The sequence below is a fragment of the Manacus candei genome, unplaced genomic scaffold (genome assembly GCF_025592945.1).
Source record: "Manacus candei isolate 608988 ecotype Guabito, Panama unplaced genomic scaffold, ASM2559294v1 h1tg000014l, whole genome shotgun sequence".
Taxonomy (NCBI): domain Eukaryota; kingdom Metazoa; phylum Chordata; class Aves; order Passeriformes; family Pipridae; genus Manacus; species Manacus candei.
Genome location: NW_026138062.1, coordinates 32,161,260 through 32,176,538, shown reverse-complemented (window position 1 = coordinate 32,176,538; position 15,279 = coordinate 32,161,260). Strand labels below are relative to the sequence as shown.

Sequence of the window (15,279 nt, the reverse complement as noted above, 5' to 3'; positions counted from 1 at the left end):
CCTCTCTATCTTTCTTGTAGGCTCCCTTCAGACACTGGAAGGCTGCAATTAGGTCACCCCAAAGCCTCTCTTTTCCAGGCTGAACAATCCCAATTCTCTCAGCCTTTCCTCATAGGAGAGGTGCTCCATCCCTTAGATCATCTTTGTGGCCCTCCTCTGTACTTGGTCCAACAGGTCAATGTCCTTTTTGTGCTGGGGGCAGAAGTCTGTTGCTCTTTTAAAGAGTACTAGATTCAGCTAAAACATAATCACTTAAAAAGTGACTGTTGAGTGAGGCTTTCCACCTCTGTGTAAATATATCTATATTGGTTGACCATGACTTCTGTCAAAGCAACCATTGGTTCTCTCTGAAACATCCCCAGTGTATCTGCATTGTAGGTCAATTCAACATCAAAAATCTGAATTCCTAAAGTCTTACAAAGGAAGGGAGCAAATAAAAGACTATTAAAAGAAAGAAAGAAAGAAACAAATATAACACACACACTCAGTTACCCACACTCAGTACAAACATACTGCTCGTGAGGAAGTCCTGAAAAAAATTTACATCAAAATTTCCTGTGTAATCTTTGGGCCACCTTGAGTTTGACTGTTCATTTCTATTAGTACTGCTTTGTTATTTAGATGTACAGTTTCAGTGAAGACAGTCAGATTTCTAGGAAGTTATTGTTTGGCACTACATGTTAGGTTTCTATTCTTAACAAAAAAGCATTGAGTTGTTGTCAGTTATGAGAAATGAGTGGAAGATACTTCATGGAAACTTTTAATTACATTTAGGGATTTTTTCCCCTGCATCTATCTTCTTACAATTTGAAAGACTTTTCTTGTGGAAAATATATTGAGGTGCTGGGCAGCTTGCCATTAGATGTGATACTGTCTCAATAATTTTGTTAATTTTGTTATTTGAAAATTCAGTATGAAGCATCATATGTAGTTCCTCTACATAAGGACAAAGTATATAGAAGCATCTGCAGGTTTTTGTGCCATAGTTTGTGAAAGCATTTGTGAGGGACAATGTCTATGGACACTCCAAGTGCCACCCAGTGCTTTTCAAAGGTCTAAGGGAGACAAATTTTCTTACTTTACTTAATTCATGGTATAAAATAAAGTTTATTTTTGGTTTTCTTTCTCTGAGAATGAAGTAGTCAGAATAGGGCTATAAAGTTTTGCTTTCCTAGCTTTTAGAAACAGAAGAAAGAATAGATCATCATGGTCTGGCTTTGCGAACGAAGATTTGGGAAGGTCTCTACCCACGTTTGTTACAAGCGTGTTGGTGGCTAAAAAGGCCAATACGAGACAGGTATGTCCGGTTGCAAAAGGCACAGCAGAAAGACTCCTTAGGTGGTACATTCTGCAGGGCACGATTCTTTCTGCATTGTCTTTTCTCCTCAAGGGTGATCCTGTGTGCGTTCTCAATGGCATCAGCAGCGTTATAGATGGTGTGTCTCCAGACCTCCCGATTGGAGGTCAGAGTAGACCAGTTATGATGATCAATATGGCCAAGGCTGAGATGTTGTTGCCACGAGAAAGAATAGATAAGCCAATGATAAAATCTTCAGAAGATTTGTAAGGGAATTTTTCAGAGAGACAGTGAGTAGGAGATGCATTTCCTCTTCTATTAGCCTGAATTAATTTATACAGTTCTTAGTTCTTGGAAGCATTTCTATAACTGAAGGAATTAAGAACAGATATTTTCCTACATGCAGAGTTTTTGGAAAAAAATATTCTGTGCTCTTTTTTAACGGCTGATATATCTGTGCTTTGAGAACTCAAAACATTTTGAAAGTTTTGCCCAAGTGACAAATGTTGCCTGTAGTAAGCTCTCCATTAGGTTGTCCATACTATGTTTTATATATGTGTGTGTATATATATATATGAGCATATTTAGAGTAACTTTTTATTTCTTAATTGGCCATTGCGACCTTAATCTTCTGTATTGCATACAAAAATGCCTTAAAACAATATTAAAATTGTAATTTCTCTTTTAAAAATAGGAAATAGTACAAATTAATTTCTATCTGTGTAAGTGTATGTTATGGTAGTCTTTCAATTTATTTTTTTTCAACTCGCTGTATTTAGGAATTAGAACTGCATATCAAAGTTGGTGGGCATATTTTCCAAAAGCTGGGAAATGTAAAATGAATTGACAGGGAACTGTGGGAAGGGAAAGCATATCTAGTGATTTGAATGATTGAATGTCACTTTGGGATACTGGAATTCATTCTCTCTGTCAGTTTCTTGTGATCCCAGACAAGTCTATTTAAACCAAACTTTTCACAAGAGCGTATTAGTAGTGTATTGATTTCCTGGGAGACAGGCTCTAGACCCAGTCTACTGCTGCTTGGCTCAACAGAAGCTTTAGTTTCAAATGCAGCTCTAGATAAAGTGGTGTTGGTGGATAGTTCTTAAATTTCAGTTTGTAACTTGAGTTACTTGTCTATAAAATGAGAAGAAAACTAATTGTAAAAAAATTTGTGAAAGTGTTGCAAAAGCAGGTTATGGCACACAAACAATACAGCTGTGAGAAAAACCACTAAGAAATTAAATCTCTTCAGAGTGTGGCTTAAAGAGAGTATAAGGAACACACATAAAATTTTAAGGAGAAAAGTTGAATAGCTTTGCTTTGAATGAGAAAGAAGTCCTCTGGTAGGGAAAAAAATAGTGACACATCAGATATATCAGCTCCTTTGTGTGCATTCTCTTTAATATTGTATAATAAACTTTAATTCTGTTTCCTAACTCCTAAAAATTGGTTTTGCAACTATTTCCATACTTTCACTGTTACTTTTTAAGCAAACTTAGTAAACATCCACTGTATGGATGTGCTCCTGTGAGTCATTATGTTGTAACCTTTAACCTTTAGTACCTACCACTAATTGATGGAGTGCTGTTAGCAGCAGTAAGTTTTTCTCTTGTAATCAGCATCAAGTGGGATGAGGTATGAGAGCTTTTCAGTGGATTCTTGCAGACATTCTTGTTATTGGTAGAAGGGCAGTGTAACATATTGCATGTTGTACTGCAGGCCCTAGAAAGGCACTGAATTCTGCTGGTGTGCATTCCCCTCCTGCCACCTGCAGCTGATCTTTCTGCTCTGGTCTCTCTCTAGTCACTTTTCTGTCTAGTTTGTCCTCATACCTCTTAGGTTTCTGCTTCCAATCCTTCATTGTCCAAGTTCATCTTACTTCCTCTCTCACCTTGTTCAACACTTCTTAGACTTTACAGAACCAGAGAGTGGGTAAGGTTGGAAGGGACCACTGGAGGTCATCTAGTCCAAGTCCCTGGCTCGAACAGTATCCCCTAGAACATGTTGCTGGGGACTATGTCCTGATGGCTTTTGACTGTCTCCGGGGAAGGAGACTGTACAACCTCTCTGGGCAGCCTGTTCCAGTGTTCAGTCACCCTCACAGAAAAGAAGTTCTTCCTTGTCTTCAGGTGGACCTTTGAGTTTCGGTTTCTGTCTGTTGCCTCTTGTCCTATTACTTGACACCACCGAGAAGCGTCTGGCTTTACACTCTCTCTTCATATACCTAGTTACATTGTACATATTAGGAACCTCAAACTGATAGGTTACGTAAACTGTGGTGATAGAGGTGGGGTTTTTTGTTGTTTGTTCGGAGTTTTTTTGCACTTTTTGTTCCTATTCCCCCCCTTTTCTCTTTCTCTTCCCTTGCCCATTAACTTTGCATCTTGGTTGAGTGCCTTTTGCATAACCCCTAAACTTCCTAGTCCATTTGATACAGCTTGTTGGTCCCTGCAGTCGAGTTAGTAGAAGTAACTGTGTCCATACCTTGGCTGTTTCCATGGTAAGCTGAGCTTTTTATCTTAAAAACTTAATTAAGACAGACTTCTCTTCAGCTGAGAATCTGGCTGAGGTGTGAACAAATCCAGCTTTTTCTGCTAAAGAAACAGCAACATCTGGTTGTAAGTAGACAAGTGGATTAGAGGTGGATTCATCTGTCAGCAGGATTTACCAGATGTGTTTGTTAGTCTGGTTTGTTTATGTTCACCTTCTAACTTCAGGGGAATGAGGAGAGAGCAACCTATAATGTACACATGAACAGTTCTGATACCTTAAGTAATGGTGGAAACTGAACTGTTGTATCGTGATTGTATGCTTACAGTCATGGTGCAAGCAGCTACATCTATTTATTAATAATTTAAAGCTTGCTCCTTTTGGTTACAAAACCCATCCTTAAAAAATGAGTAACGTTGTCTTTTCTGTAGGTGTTACTTGTGCCCTAATGGATTCTTTTTGCAGAACACAATCCAGTGGGGAGTGTATAGGGTTTTTTGTTGTTTTTGATTTAGTTTTTTGTTAATGCTCTCTTGGGTAGGAGGAGAAGTCCTTCTTGAGGAGTGGGTTACGGGGAAGTAAGGAAGTAATCCAGCCTAGTAAAATAAGGTATGTGTCCTTACTGCATATCAGCACAGATCTGAGCCTGAGCGCAAGACTAACATGCACACTAACTGCACACTCCATGTGTGGTTGTCATTGTGCAGTGAATGTGTCACAGAATCATAGAAACTCTCAAGGTGGGAGGAAGTCATAGGGATCATTAAGTCCAGCTCCCTACTCCACACAGGACTGCCTGAAACTAAGAGTGTTATCCAGGCACTCCTTGAACTCTGACAGGTTTGGTGCTGCGACCTCTTCCTTGGGGAACCTGTTATGGTGACTGACCACCTATCTGTGAAGAACCTTTCCCTAATGCCCAATCAGAACTTCCCCCGATGCAGCTTCATTCCATCTCTTTGTGTCCTAACGTGAGTGATGAGCTGCAACTGAAGGATAACTAATTACTAAACATTAATTTCAAAACAGAAAACAAATCACAGAGTTTGAAAATCTACTATCGAGAGGGTTGACATAGGGTAGGTATGCTCCTGTTTTACTGAAGCCAGGACTAAAATGTATCAATGTATGTAAATTTCTGAGAGTGGGGTACCAAGAGGGTAGAGACACTCTCCTCAGTGATGCCTGCTGGCAGGTCCAGGGGCAATGGGCACAAGCTGGAACACAAGGTTCCCTCTGAACACACAGCAACATGTTTCCACTGTGAGGGTAATCAAGCATCAGCACAGGTTGCTCTGGGAATTTACAGATTCACTGTTCTTGGAGATGGCTCAAAAGCAAAGCCATCTGGATGCACTCCTCGGCAAACCGGCTTTAGGAGACCCCTCTTGAGCAGGGGGATTGAACCAGGTAACCTCCAGAGAGCCGCTCCAACCTCAACCACTGTGTGAAAATACAACCCCATAGGGCTAAATAGTGGTAAGAGATGAATAACTGTATTATAAAAAGTTACAGGAGTGAATAGGTTATAGGCAGAGACATGTTGGTTGAGTTTTGAGGTTGGTGTCAAAGGTAAGTTAAGACTTGAACATCAAACGAGTCTTCAGCTTCAACTTTTTTTTAAGTTATCCCACTGGTAGATTCATCTATGGTAGCAGGTGGTTAGACTCTTTAAGTTTCTTTTAGTCCTGTGGTCTTATAATGCATTTAGTTGACCTGGTTGTAGTATGTCTTCATCTAATTTGTGTTTTGTAATCACAGTTATGGGTTCTTCCTCTGTCTTTGGGGACACAATTACTTTTTCAGTCTATGGTTTTCTGTCACAGTTTTGCAAAAAGTAAAAAAAAAAGCGAATGTTTTATCTGGGACAAAAAGCTGAACTGATAGAAACCATCTGGGTAGACAACATCTCTTTGTAAAACACCTAGCTGAATGTGATTTTGGTACTGAGATTTTTGTATGCAGTTATAATGGAAATGTTTGTTTATAGTTCATACTGATTAGAAGTGAATGCACTTTAGCACAACATCTGACTTTGTAGTTCAATACCCATACTTTCTTTTAGGTCTTACAGTTCAACTCATCCCACTAGCATTCTTTGATCTTTCACAATTCTGTATCAGATAAATTGCAATAGGATGTGAGGCATTTAATTTTGTATTTTTTTAACATTATATGCAAAGTTAGGAATGGAAAGGTATCTCACTCAGGTATATAAATTATGACTTGTTACAATAGCAACTTCATTTTGGTTGTCCATCCGGAAAAATTTACAAAATGTTTTGCTTCTGTGGTAGCATACCAGTGTTCTTATTGTGTGGGTTTTTTGTTTGTTGGTTGTTTTGGTTTCAGTTTTGGTTTTGTTTTGTTTTATTTTGATTTTTTTGGTATTTTAAAAAAAATTATTTCTTCTAGTTCTTAATTTTTTATATATATATATATATTTTTTTTTTTTAGTATTCTTAGTGTTGGAGGTTTTTTTTTTTGGGGGGAGAAGGTTTGTTTAATTTTAATTCTCAAAAAGTCCCCCTCAAACCAAACAAAAAAACCAACAAAGTTTCATGGTAGGACTCAATAAGGCATTTTAGCCAAACAAATGGTATGCTAAATGCCAAGTGTTGTTTCCTCCCAGGGGGCAACACAGTGATTAAACCTGATTTGTACCTAATGTCTGTCTGTTAAGGTGTTTATTTTCCCATTATTTTCCCCATAGCTTCCATGCTGTTCTTGCATGGGTTTTTTCTCCCCTTCTGTGAAAGTACTACAGCTTTTAATCATTTGAAATTGTGTAATGCAAGATATCTGAGGTTTCTATGAGTGTTTTTTGTTTTGCTGTTTTGAAAATAGTTAATGTAAAGGAAAATAATAATTCCTGCCTCTTTTCCCCCATTCTTTTTTAGCTGTTGGAGGAAGGAAGCAAATCATTCCTGCCTTACCAAATCTTAAAGTAGTGTCCCTGCCAAAAGAGGGCTGCCTCAATATTATGGCCATAAACTAGTGATATAATGAAATTTTGATACCTAGTCTGGTTGTCAGTTCTCTTGTTTTAAAGTACAAGCCTAAGAACTTTCTCTCATTGTTTCTGGTGATTCTGGTAAAAGAAATATTTTATGGGAATTCGAGGTCTGCTTTTTCAAATAGCTATTCACATACCATACAACAGCAAGATACTAATCTCCTCTGTACACTGATTAAGCTGTGTTGTATTCCATTTGGATATTTTGCTTTTATTGACAAGAAAGTTGTCTTAATTCTTGTCTTAAGAAGAACCAGAATTCTTCTTCTAATGTTCAGTTTTTCTTCAATGGCTCAGTTGTTTATCTTAGAACTTTTGCCTTGTGGTGGTTCATTTTCTTTGGATGGGATCTCCTAGTATTTCTGGTATTTATAGTGATTTCTGACTCTCTTCCACTTACCCTACTGACAGTTTCTTCTTGTTGCCTCTGTGTATGTACTGTCCTGATGTAATAGACTTTATGTGTGCTTTTTCCAGTTGAAATTGTCTGCATGATGGGTGCTGGTGGCTGCACATAGTATTCCAAGCCAGTTCTTGCCAGTACTTTGAAATATGCGTTAGATGTTGAGGTCCTGGTTTTGTGGGGGGTTGTTAATTTGTTTGTTGCACAGAATAACAGAATGGGTCAGGTTGGAAGGGACCACAGTAGGTCATCTGGTCCAACCTCTGTGCTCCAGCAAGGTCATCCTAGGGCACATGGCACAGGATTGTGGCCAGACAGTTCTTGAATGTCTCCAATGAGGAGAGGAGTCCCTTGAAGTACCTTGTTCTAGAATTAATGCTGAATAGCACAACTGCTTAGGAAAATCATGATGAAACTATACCTGGACCTAGGCATAGGACCCATCTTTAGACCCTTTTTTTTTTTCCCCTTGCAGTTGATTTTCTTTGACTTGCAGCATATCTTCTTATTTGGATGTTCATATGCAGTCTTTATATTTGCAAACATTTCTCTTTCTCTAATCTTTTCTTTCATGACAATCTGATCCATCTCTGTATCCGTCCATCTATGATTTCCAATTTAACGCTTATGTAATAAGTGATTTTCAGTGCAAGGAAAGTGCAAATTGTTTTGTCACAGACTGATCAAACATAAATTGACCCAGGGTAGTAAAATAAGCCTGTAAGTTACGTTTATCCCTGTTTTTGAAATTCTGACTTTAGCATGCAGATTTTTTCCTAAACTCTTCAAATATTATTGATATCAAATTAGTGCAGCTGTACTGGCAATATTATTATTTTTTGACTTTGCATTATTAATGACAGTGCTGCTTTTATTTTCTTGTACTATACCTTAATTTTTTGAAATTGAAGTGTACTGCACTGTAATTTTTAAATACCTTTAAAAAGCTCTGTATTCCACAGTGGTTCATGAATTCTCGGATGGTGCCTGTACAGTTACTTTAATTTGAAACTGTGAAATTCTTAATGTAGATACAGTAACTTCTGATTAAATACACCTGTTACAGTTGTCACAGCAAAGTTTTACCTTCTGTTTCTTTGAAAGTGGGTATTCATCTGACTTTATGGAATACTTCGGTAACTTCTTTCTCTCCAGGCATTACTTTACAGTAGTACTTTTTTTTTTTTCTCTTTCTTGATTTGAACCATTGAAGTTCAATTTTTTTTTTAGCTTATTTACAATGGACATTGCAATTTGGCTCCAATTCTGTCTTTATTTCCTGGTCTTTGTGGTACAGCTCTCCTGTTTTGAGGGCTGTAATTACTACTTACAGTTTTTACTAAGTGGTTGTTTGAATTTACTTAGTAGTATGAAAACTTGTCCCCAGTCAAGGGGACAAAGAGCTTAAAACTCAATTATGTTCCTTTGCCATGGACGTTGCCTGTGACCATTGTGTTGGAATTGTATACATCACCAAATTGCTTCTGTGTGAAGACTCTCAGGACTGGTCATAGTTTGTGTTTTTTAAGATTTTGTATGGTTGCATAATATGACCACCTGAGGAATGTTTCCCCTAGTACTTGGCTAACTGACAAATATATTGCAGATGTCTATTTTATTAACATCATATTTGGTCAGCGTACACTCTTCTTTCTCTGTCAGATTTATTTGCTATCATCTTCCAGTGTTTATCTGCTTGTAATTTCTTTTCCTGAAGCCATGCACAGAAATAAGACATTTTAATTGTAATTCCTGCAGTCCCTTTTACTTAGTCTTGGGTATAAATATGAAAGCTGAGATCCCACAGTAATAGGGCAATTTTATTTTTCCTTAGGTGATTGAATGGTTTAATGGTGAATTCTGTTATGTAGTTTCTCATAATTTATTTTTATTTTAACCTGGGTTGATTTCAGTGAAAATGTTGTTCCATAGATGGCACAAAAAAGAGGCAGTTTTATTGGTGTCATTTTTTAATTTTAATCAAATCCGAAAAAATGCCGAAACTTACAAGTTGGGTCAATTCTCTTTTATGGGAGCTGCAAGTGTCTGCAACACCACTGGAGAGAGCTGTGTGCTGAGATAAGTTGGTACTGAATACTTTCTACTTGCTAAATCTCTGGAAGGCTCACTTTAATGAAGTTTGAAAAAGAATACTATTAGCAGAAATGGGGACTTGCCTGGGGTCATTTGCTAACTGATTGCAATTCTCTTAAGTTGCTTGAGGCCTTTTAGTGGGCATATGCTGATTTTGGTATCATGTCTTGTCTTAATGTTCTTATGTGTTAGTTCTTTTCCTGAATCCTTCAAATCCTCTGTACATTGCAAAGATCTCTCTTCTTGCGCAGTTACTACCTGCACATCTTTTATTTTTCCACAAAGTGTTTTCTTACTATGTTAATAAAGAAACTTGTGCTTTGCTGTATTTTCTAATGTAAGATTGAAAAAGTTTTTCCTACTTTAAGTAGATGTTATTACTTACATATTGACTGTCAAAGGATTGCCATTAATGGATTTCTATAGTGAAACCCAGTGCTTTTCATGTCCTTTGTTGGACTGAGAGTGTTACTTTTACCTTATAGTGTGGGTCTTTATTCCAGAAGACCTTTAATTAGTGGTTTCTGGAAATTCTTCCTGTATCAGTCCTTACTATGTAAAGTGCTACCTTACAGAAATAGGAAGCTAACATTTTCTTGATACTATGGATTCTAAAAGAGAATGAAAAGTATTCAATCTAGACATTATATCTGAATCGGTATGAAAAATGACCTGGATTTACGTGGGCGCACTTGGCCCACCATTCTAAAGTTTTCTATTTTATTCAATAGCAGAAAATTAACTGCCAAGTTTCAGCTTGGAGTAGCTTTTTATAGCCAAGTTATAACTCCTTAGCAGTAGATTTATTATGGAAATAGATTTAGTTCAGTGGCACTTGGATAATGCAAATCTTTAACAGCTAAGTCACTTCTCACTTTGATCAAAATTGTTGTCAATCAGCTATACACCAGCAGGAATTTGCCAGGATGTAAAAAAATTCTGTAAATTGCTTAAATCATTAAATTATTTGGTTTTTATTAATAATCCTGATGAACTAGAAGGATGCCTACCTCTTCCACCTCTGTAATTTGCTGACTAGTCTCTTCAGAATATCTTGTTGCACCTTTTGAGGAAATTACATCTGTAGTGGGCCAATTTCTTCATGCATACTGTGTTGTTGAAACAAAGTTAGCGATCTCGAAATATTTGTCATGGTTTATATTTATTTGTACCAGGATGTTACCCACCGAGGGTGCAAAACTAAAAAAAAAAAAAAAAAATAATAAAAAGAAATGACAAACAGCATGCTGATAGAGGAATAGAGCTTTGGAGTGAAATATGTATTGTGATTGATGAGATGGAAAAGCTTTTACTTCCTCGCAGTATTTTCTGAGACGATTTAGGAAAATGTACTTGCATCTCCTAAACAGTTTTTGTATTTTTGACAGAATGGCCTATGACAGTGATACTCCTTGATTATGGAGAACATGTTGATGAATATTTGGAAATCCTTTTGGGCTAGACTTTCTTGTTGGAATGATGTGAACTGTGGAAACACATATATTTAATTCTCTACACATTGCAATTTTTTCCGTACCAGCCACTTATTTAATTCACTTAGACTTCTAATAGCTTTGTGAACATGAAGAAAGGATTAATCTCAGTGGCTCATTGAAACATGTCTTGGAAACATAGATTTAAAAGTATATGTATTAATATAGGTCAAATTTATGTAGGCTTTCTTAGATTTTGGATGTGGAATTTAAAAATTCTGGTCTCAAGATGTAGCTATATAACAAATTATGTATAATTCAATGAAAGTTCTGAAAAATAAGAATGATGATGAAGTTTTCTAAGTTGGTCACTGTTTCTGGTGATCTTTTAAATCCTCATGTTTGGATTCTGGATTTTAAAGAGGAGGTGATAGTAAGGTAGGGGGCAGACTTGCAAGGAATATAGGATTGATTTGCCAAAGCTTACTTCATCACTTGGATAAGATTTCTACAAAACTATTTGAAGGATTAGGATTTAAACACATGTATGGATCTCTGGAAAGGTACTGCTGACACATGACTTCATGAATGTTAAGGCATAGTTTGCTTAATGATTAGCTCAGTTGATTAAATCACCATAGGCAATGTAAACTGTCAACCAAACAAAATACAGTTAAATGGAGTGTGGTTTAAGTCCTCTTTTTAGATCGTTGACTTAACATCCTGTAATGATATTTATAGACCTATTAAGTATATTGCATAGGTACTTAATATGCAAGACACTAATCCATGTTTTATTTGCATAATCACAATTCGTATATACTGTTGAGCAAGTAGTGTATGTGGAGTTAGATAAAGTTGTGTACTATATAGAAACCATCTGAATATTGACTCTTTTAATAATATAATGGCCAGTAGACTTATCTGTTCACATGTCTTTGGAACACTTCCAGGGATGGTGATTCTACCACTTCCCTGGGCAGCCTGTTCCAATGCCTGACCACCCTTTTGGTGATGAATTTTTTCCTGATATCCAATTTAAACCTCCCCTTTCCTGTGTCCTGTTATTTGTTACCTGGGAGAAAAGACTGACCCTCACCTTGCTACAGCCTCCTTTCAGATAGTTGTAGAGTGTGATAAGGTCCCTCCTGAACCTTCTTTTCTCCAGGCTAAACATCCCCAGCTCCCTCAGACACATCTTGTAAGACTTGTGCACTTTATCTTTTCATTGTATATATGGAATAATACTGGATTTCTGAAAACATTGTGGAGAACAACTAAAATTTCAGTTGACTCTGTCAACTGACTCTCTTGAACCTCAAAGAAGCTGTCAAAGAGTTTTCTTTTTTCAAAATGCTTGTCGTCTTCTAACATATTCCAAAGGAAGACAGTGCATTTTTAGAAACAAATTTTAAAAGTTTTTTGAAATTCAGTCATTGGATATCACCTTACTGGTTTATGGATTTACATGCTCAGCATGTTCTAGGTACAGCTGGCCTTAAGGCTGTTGTTCTTAGCTGTCACTGTCTTCTTTTTCTGAGAGAAGTTCGCTGAAACAGCTGCTGTAATTTTTCTGTGAAATCACAGAGACTTGCATTTGGCTAGAATCAGGTTGAAAACAAACTTCCTTCAAAAAAAAATCCTAGATCCTACTAAGTGTTCACTTATTTGGACAAAGATTATTTTGACAAAGTTATGCTGGCAACCTAGAAGAACAGGAACTTCTAGCAGTGGGATGTAACAAACAAACTGTTTGATTTAGGTAATGGTTGAAGTGACAACTGTTGTACAAGGAGATAGTTTATCATTGAATTTTCTCTTGTTTGAAGGATAGGTTTTGTTTTTTACTGTTTCTTTTCAATGATTGGTTTTTTTCATTAGTAAAACTTACCATTAACTTTTAGTAGTGATCTGAGAATTTGTATCACATAGAAAGTTTTAAATATTTATAATTCTTTATCTCTTATGGTCTAAGTAATAGGCTATTTCATTGAGCCTTTTAAAAATTATTTTTGGCTCTATAAGATTAGATTTATTAATTTTTTTGAAAATTAAGACCTATCTAGTTTTTTTCTGTACTTCTGAGAGGGATAAGCTTTGTACTCCATCTATAACCTTGGCTAGCTGCTAGGTGCCAACACTGCTGCTCTCTCAGTCCCCTTGCTTAATGGAACAGGGAAGGAAGTAAGATGAAAAAGCTCATGGGTCAAGATAAATGCAGGGAAATCACTTTTCTCCTTCGTTAACCTCAGTGTCTGAAGGGTTTTTTTCACATTTAGTTGCTTTTCTTTCCTGTAACTGCCATGCAGAATTTTAACAAGTTCTTAAAATATGTTATCACAGAGCCCCCTGTCACTGATGGGCTCAGGTTTGGCAAGGGTTGAGTCCATTTTGGAGCTGTCTGGAAATGGCTCTTTTGACCATGGGGACAACCCCTGGTCTCTTCCCACGGGGCCATCCCTTCAGCCTCCCCCTCTACCAAAACCTTGCCACATAAACACAATATAGATGTTCCATTTCAAGCCCAGACCTTGGATGCCACTCAAGCTTAAAAGCTTGGCTGCATGGCAGTTGGACGTATTAGCTGGACAGTTCAACTGGACTATAATGTATGAGTTTCAGTCTTTGAATTATTTCAAAATGTGCTCCAAATGAGACTACATCACCATGTTCTAATCAAGTTTCCACTGCAGTTGATCTGATCTGACAGCTATCCGCCACTGGATGGTGGAGTTTTGTTCCTCGATTCCCTTAGTTACTATTGCTTCCCTTGAGTTAGCTTTGATGCTTGTCACACACTTTTCAAAAACAATTAGGCTTGTTCTTTTGACTTGTTGAGCTTGATTGGTCCCACAAAACATCTGATGCTTTTATACATTCTCAGATTGAGGAGAGCAAGACTCCCTTCTGCTGTGATGAGCTGTTAATTTAGCTATGATATATAACATCACCTCATCTGAAACCTAGAATGGAGTAGGTCTCAAACAACAAGAAGAATGAATTTGATTGCATCTCCCATGTGCTTTTGAGGAGTTTTAGACTTACCGTCATGGCAGTGTATTAAAAAATATGATGGGGATAAAGGTGACATCATATTTTCCTGGGAGTATTAGAAAAAGTTACTTCAATGAGTTTTGTTACTTCCCAGCTTCCTCATTATCAGTTTTTACTACAACTGCAAGTATGTAGCACTGTTCAGTTGTTGGATATAGGTAGGTGATGACAGAAACTGAGTTGGCTTTTGTGTGTCTTGTTGAAGTACATTGCCTATCATACGTGTTGAATGAAATCTGATTGTGTTCATTCTACTCATGTTTTCCTCATTTCAAAAACTAAAATGTATTGTGCTGGATGTATTCTTTACAAAAAATTATTTAAAAGTCAATATTAACTTTTTGTTTGGTAAAAGATTAGTGAAGATAAAGCAAAATCTGTAACTTTGGTTGTTGACGTGAACTATGGGCTGAAGAATACAAAATATGTTGACATTTTTTGGGGGGTTTGGGTGGACGAATATATTTCAAGTTCCAGTTCTCCTTCAGTGTAGAATGACCTTGGCTTGGGGGCCAGTAAGTTTTAATTATGGCTGTCATGGAACACGATGCTAGCCCATTTCTTCTTGTGGATTCTGGCTGATGCTTATTTTTGATGTTTCAGTTCCAAGAAGTTCAAAGTGTACAGAGATCCTAGTATAGGAGGTCCGTACTAAGAAAATGCCTGACTGAGAATTCACAGTTCAGGACAGTGATGACTGTTAGAAGAGATTCATACCTTAAGATAAATAAATAAAAATATCAAGGCAATGGCAAAGAAATTTGTTTCCTTTGGTACAGTCTTCATTTGTAGCTACCCTGGTACCATCTTTTTCTCTAATCCTACTTGTCCCAACACATCATCTTATTTTTTTTCACCGTTTTTTATATTAATTGCTTTTATGTAAATAAAGCTTTCTGTTCAGCTTCCTTCTCTACAACAGTGGAACTCTGCATAACTTAGAATGGATTAGGTGGCAATCTGCATTCGCAACAGTTGAAAGGGATTGAGAACCCAAGTGACTGAGTTCTTTTCTTAGCCGGAATTTAGGAAGAAGATACCCTTGCTTATCTGCAGTCTTTTGCTTGAAAACTTGGCTTTAATGGCATAAAGACTTATTTTGTCTGCTCTTTTTCTGTCCCTGCTTTCATTTGCTATCAGCTGCTTGTCTGGCAGTATTGGTAAATTAAAATTAGTGATGTGTAACACTTCAACAGCACTGCTGTTTAGGCTTTTGGGGAAATTGTGTTTTCCAAACAAGTAAATAGATCACAAAGTCCACTTCAGATGTCTCTTCTCGGAGAGTTTAAAAATCCAATCTGGCTAGGATTTATTATTACCAAGTGGTGGAAACAGATCATACTATATGACAAGATTGTTTGTTGCATCTCTTGTGAAGATCAAATACAGGAATGAGGAGTTTTAGCTTTTTTCTGTTGTATTCTTCTTGAAATTTTATTGTGTCATAGGACGATCTACCTGGATATCAAAACCATTGCTGTTCACCACA

At 37.0% G+C, this 15,279-nt stretch overlaps 1 protein-coding gene across 5 annotated transcripts in view; it reads left to right on the top strand.

Moving 5' to 3' along the window:
• PDS5B (PDS5 cohesin associated factor B) overlaps positions 1-15,279 on the top strand; it is a 98,701-nt gene that overhangs the window by 4,254 nt on the left and 79,168 nt on the right. The gene's annotated exons all lie outside the window — the stretch shown is intronic.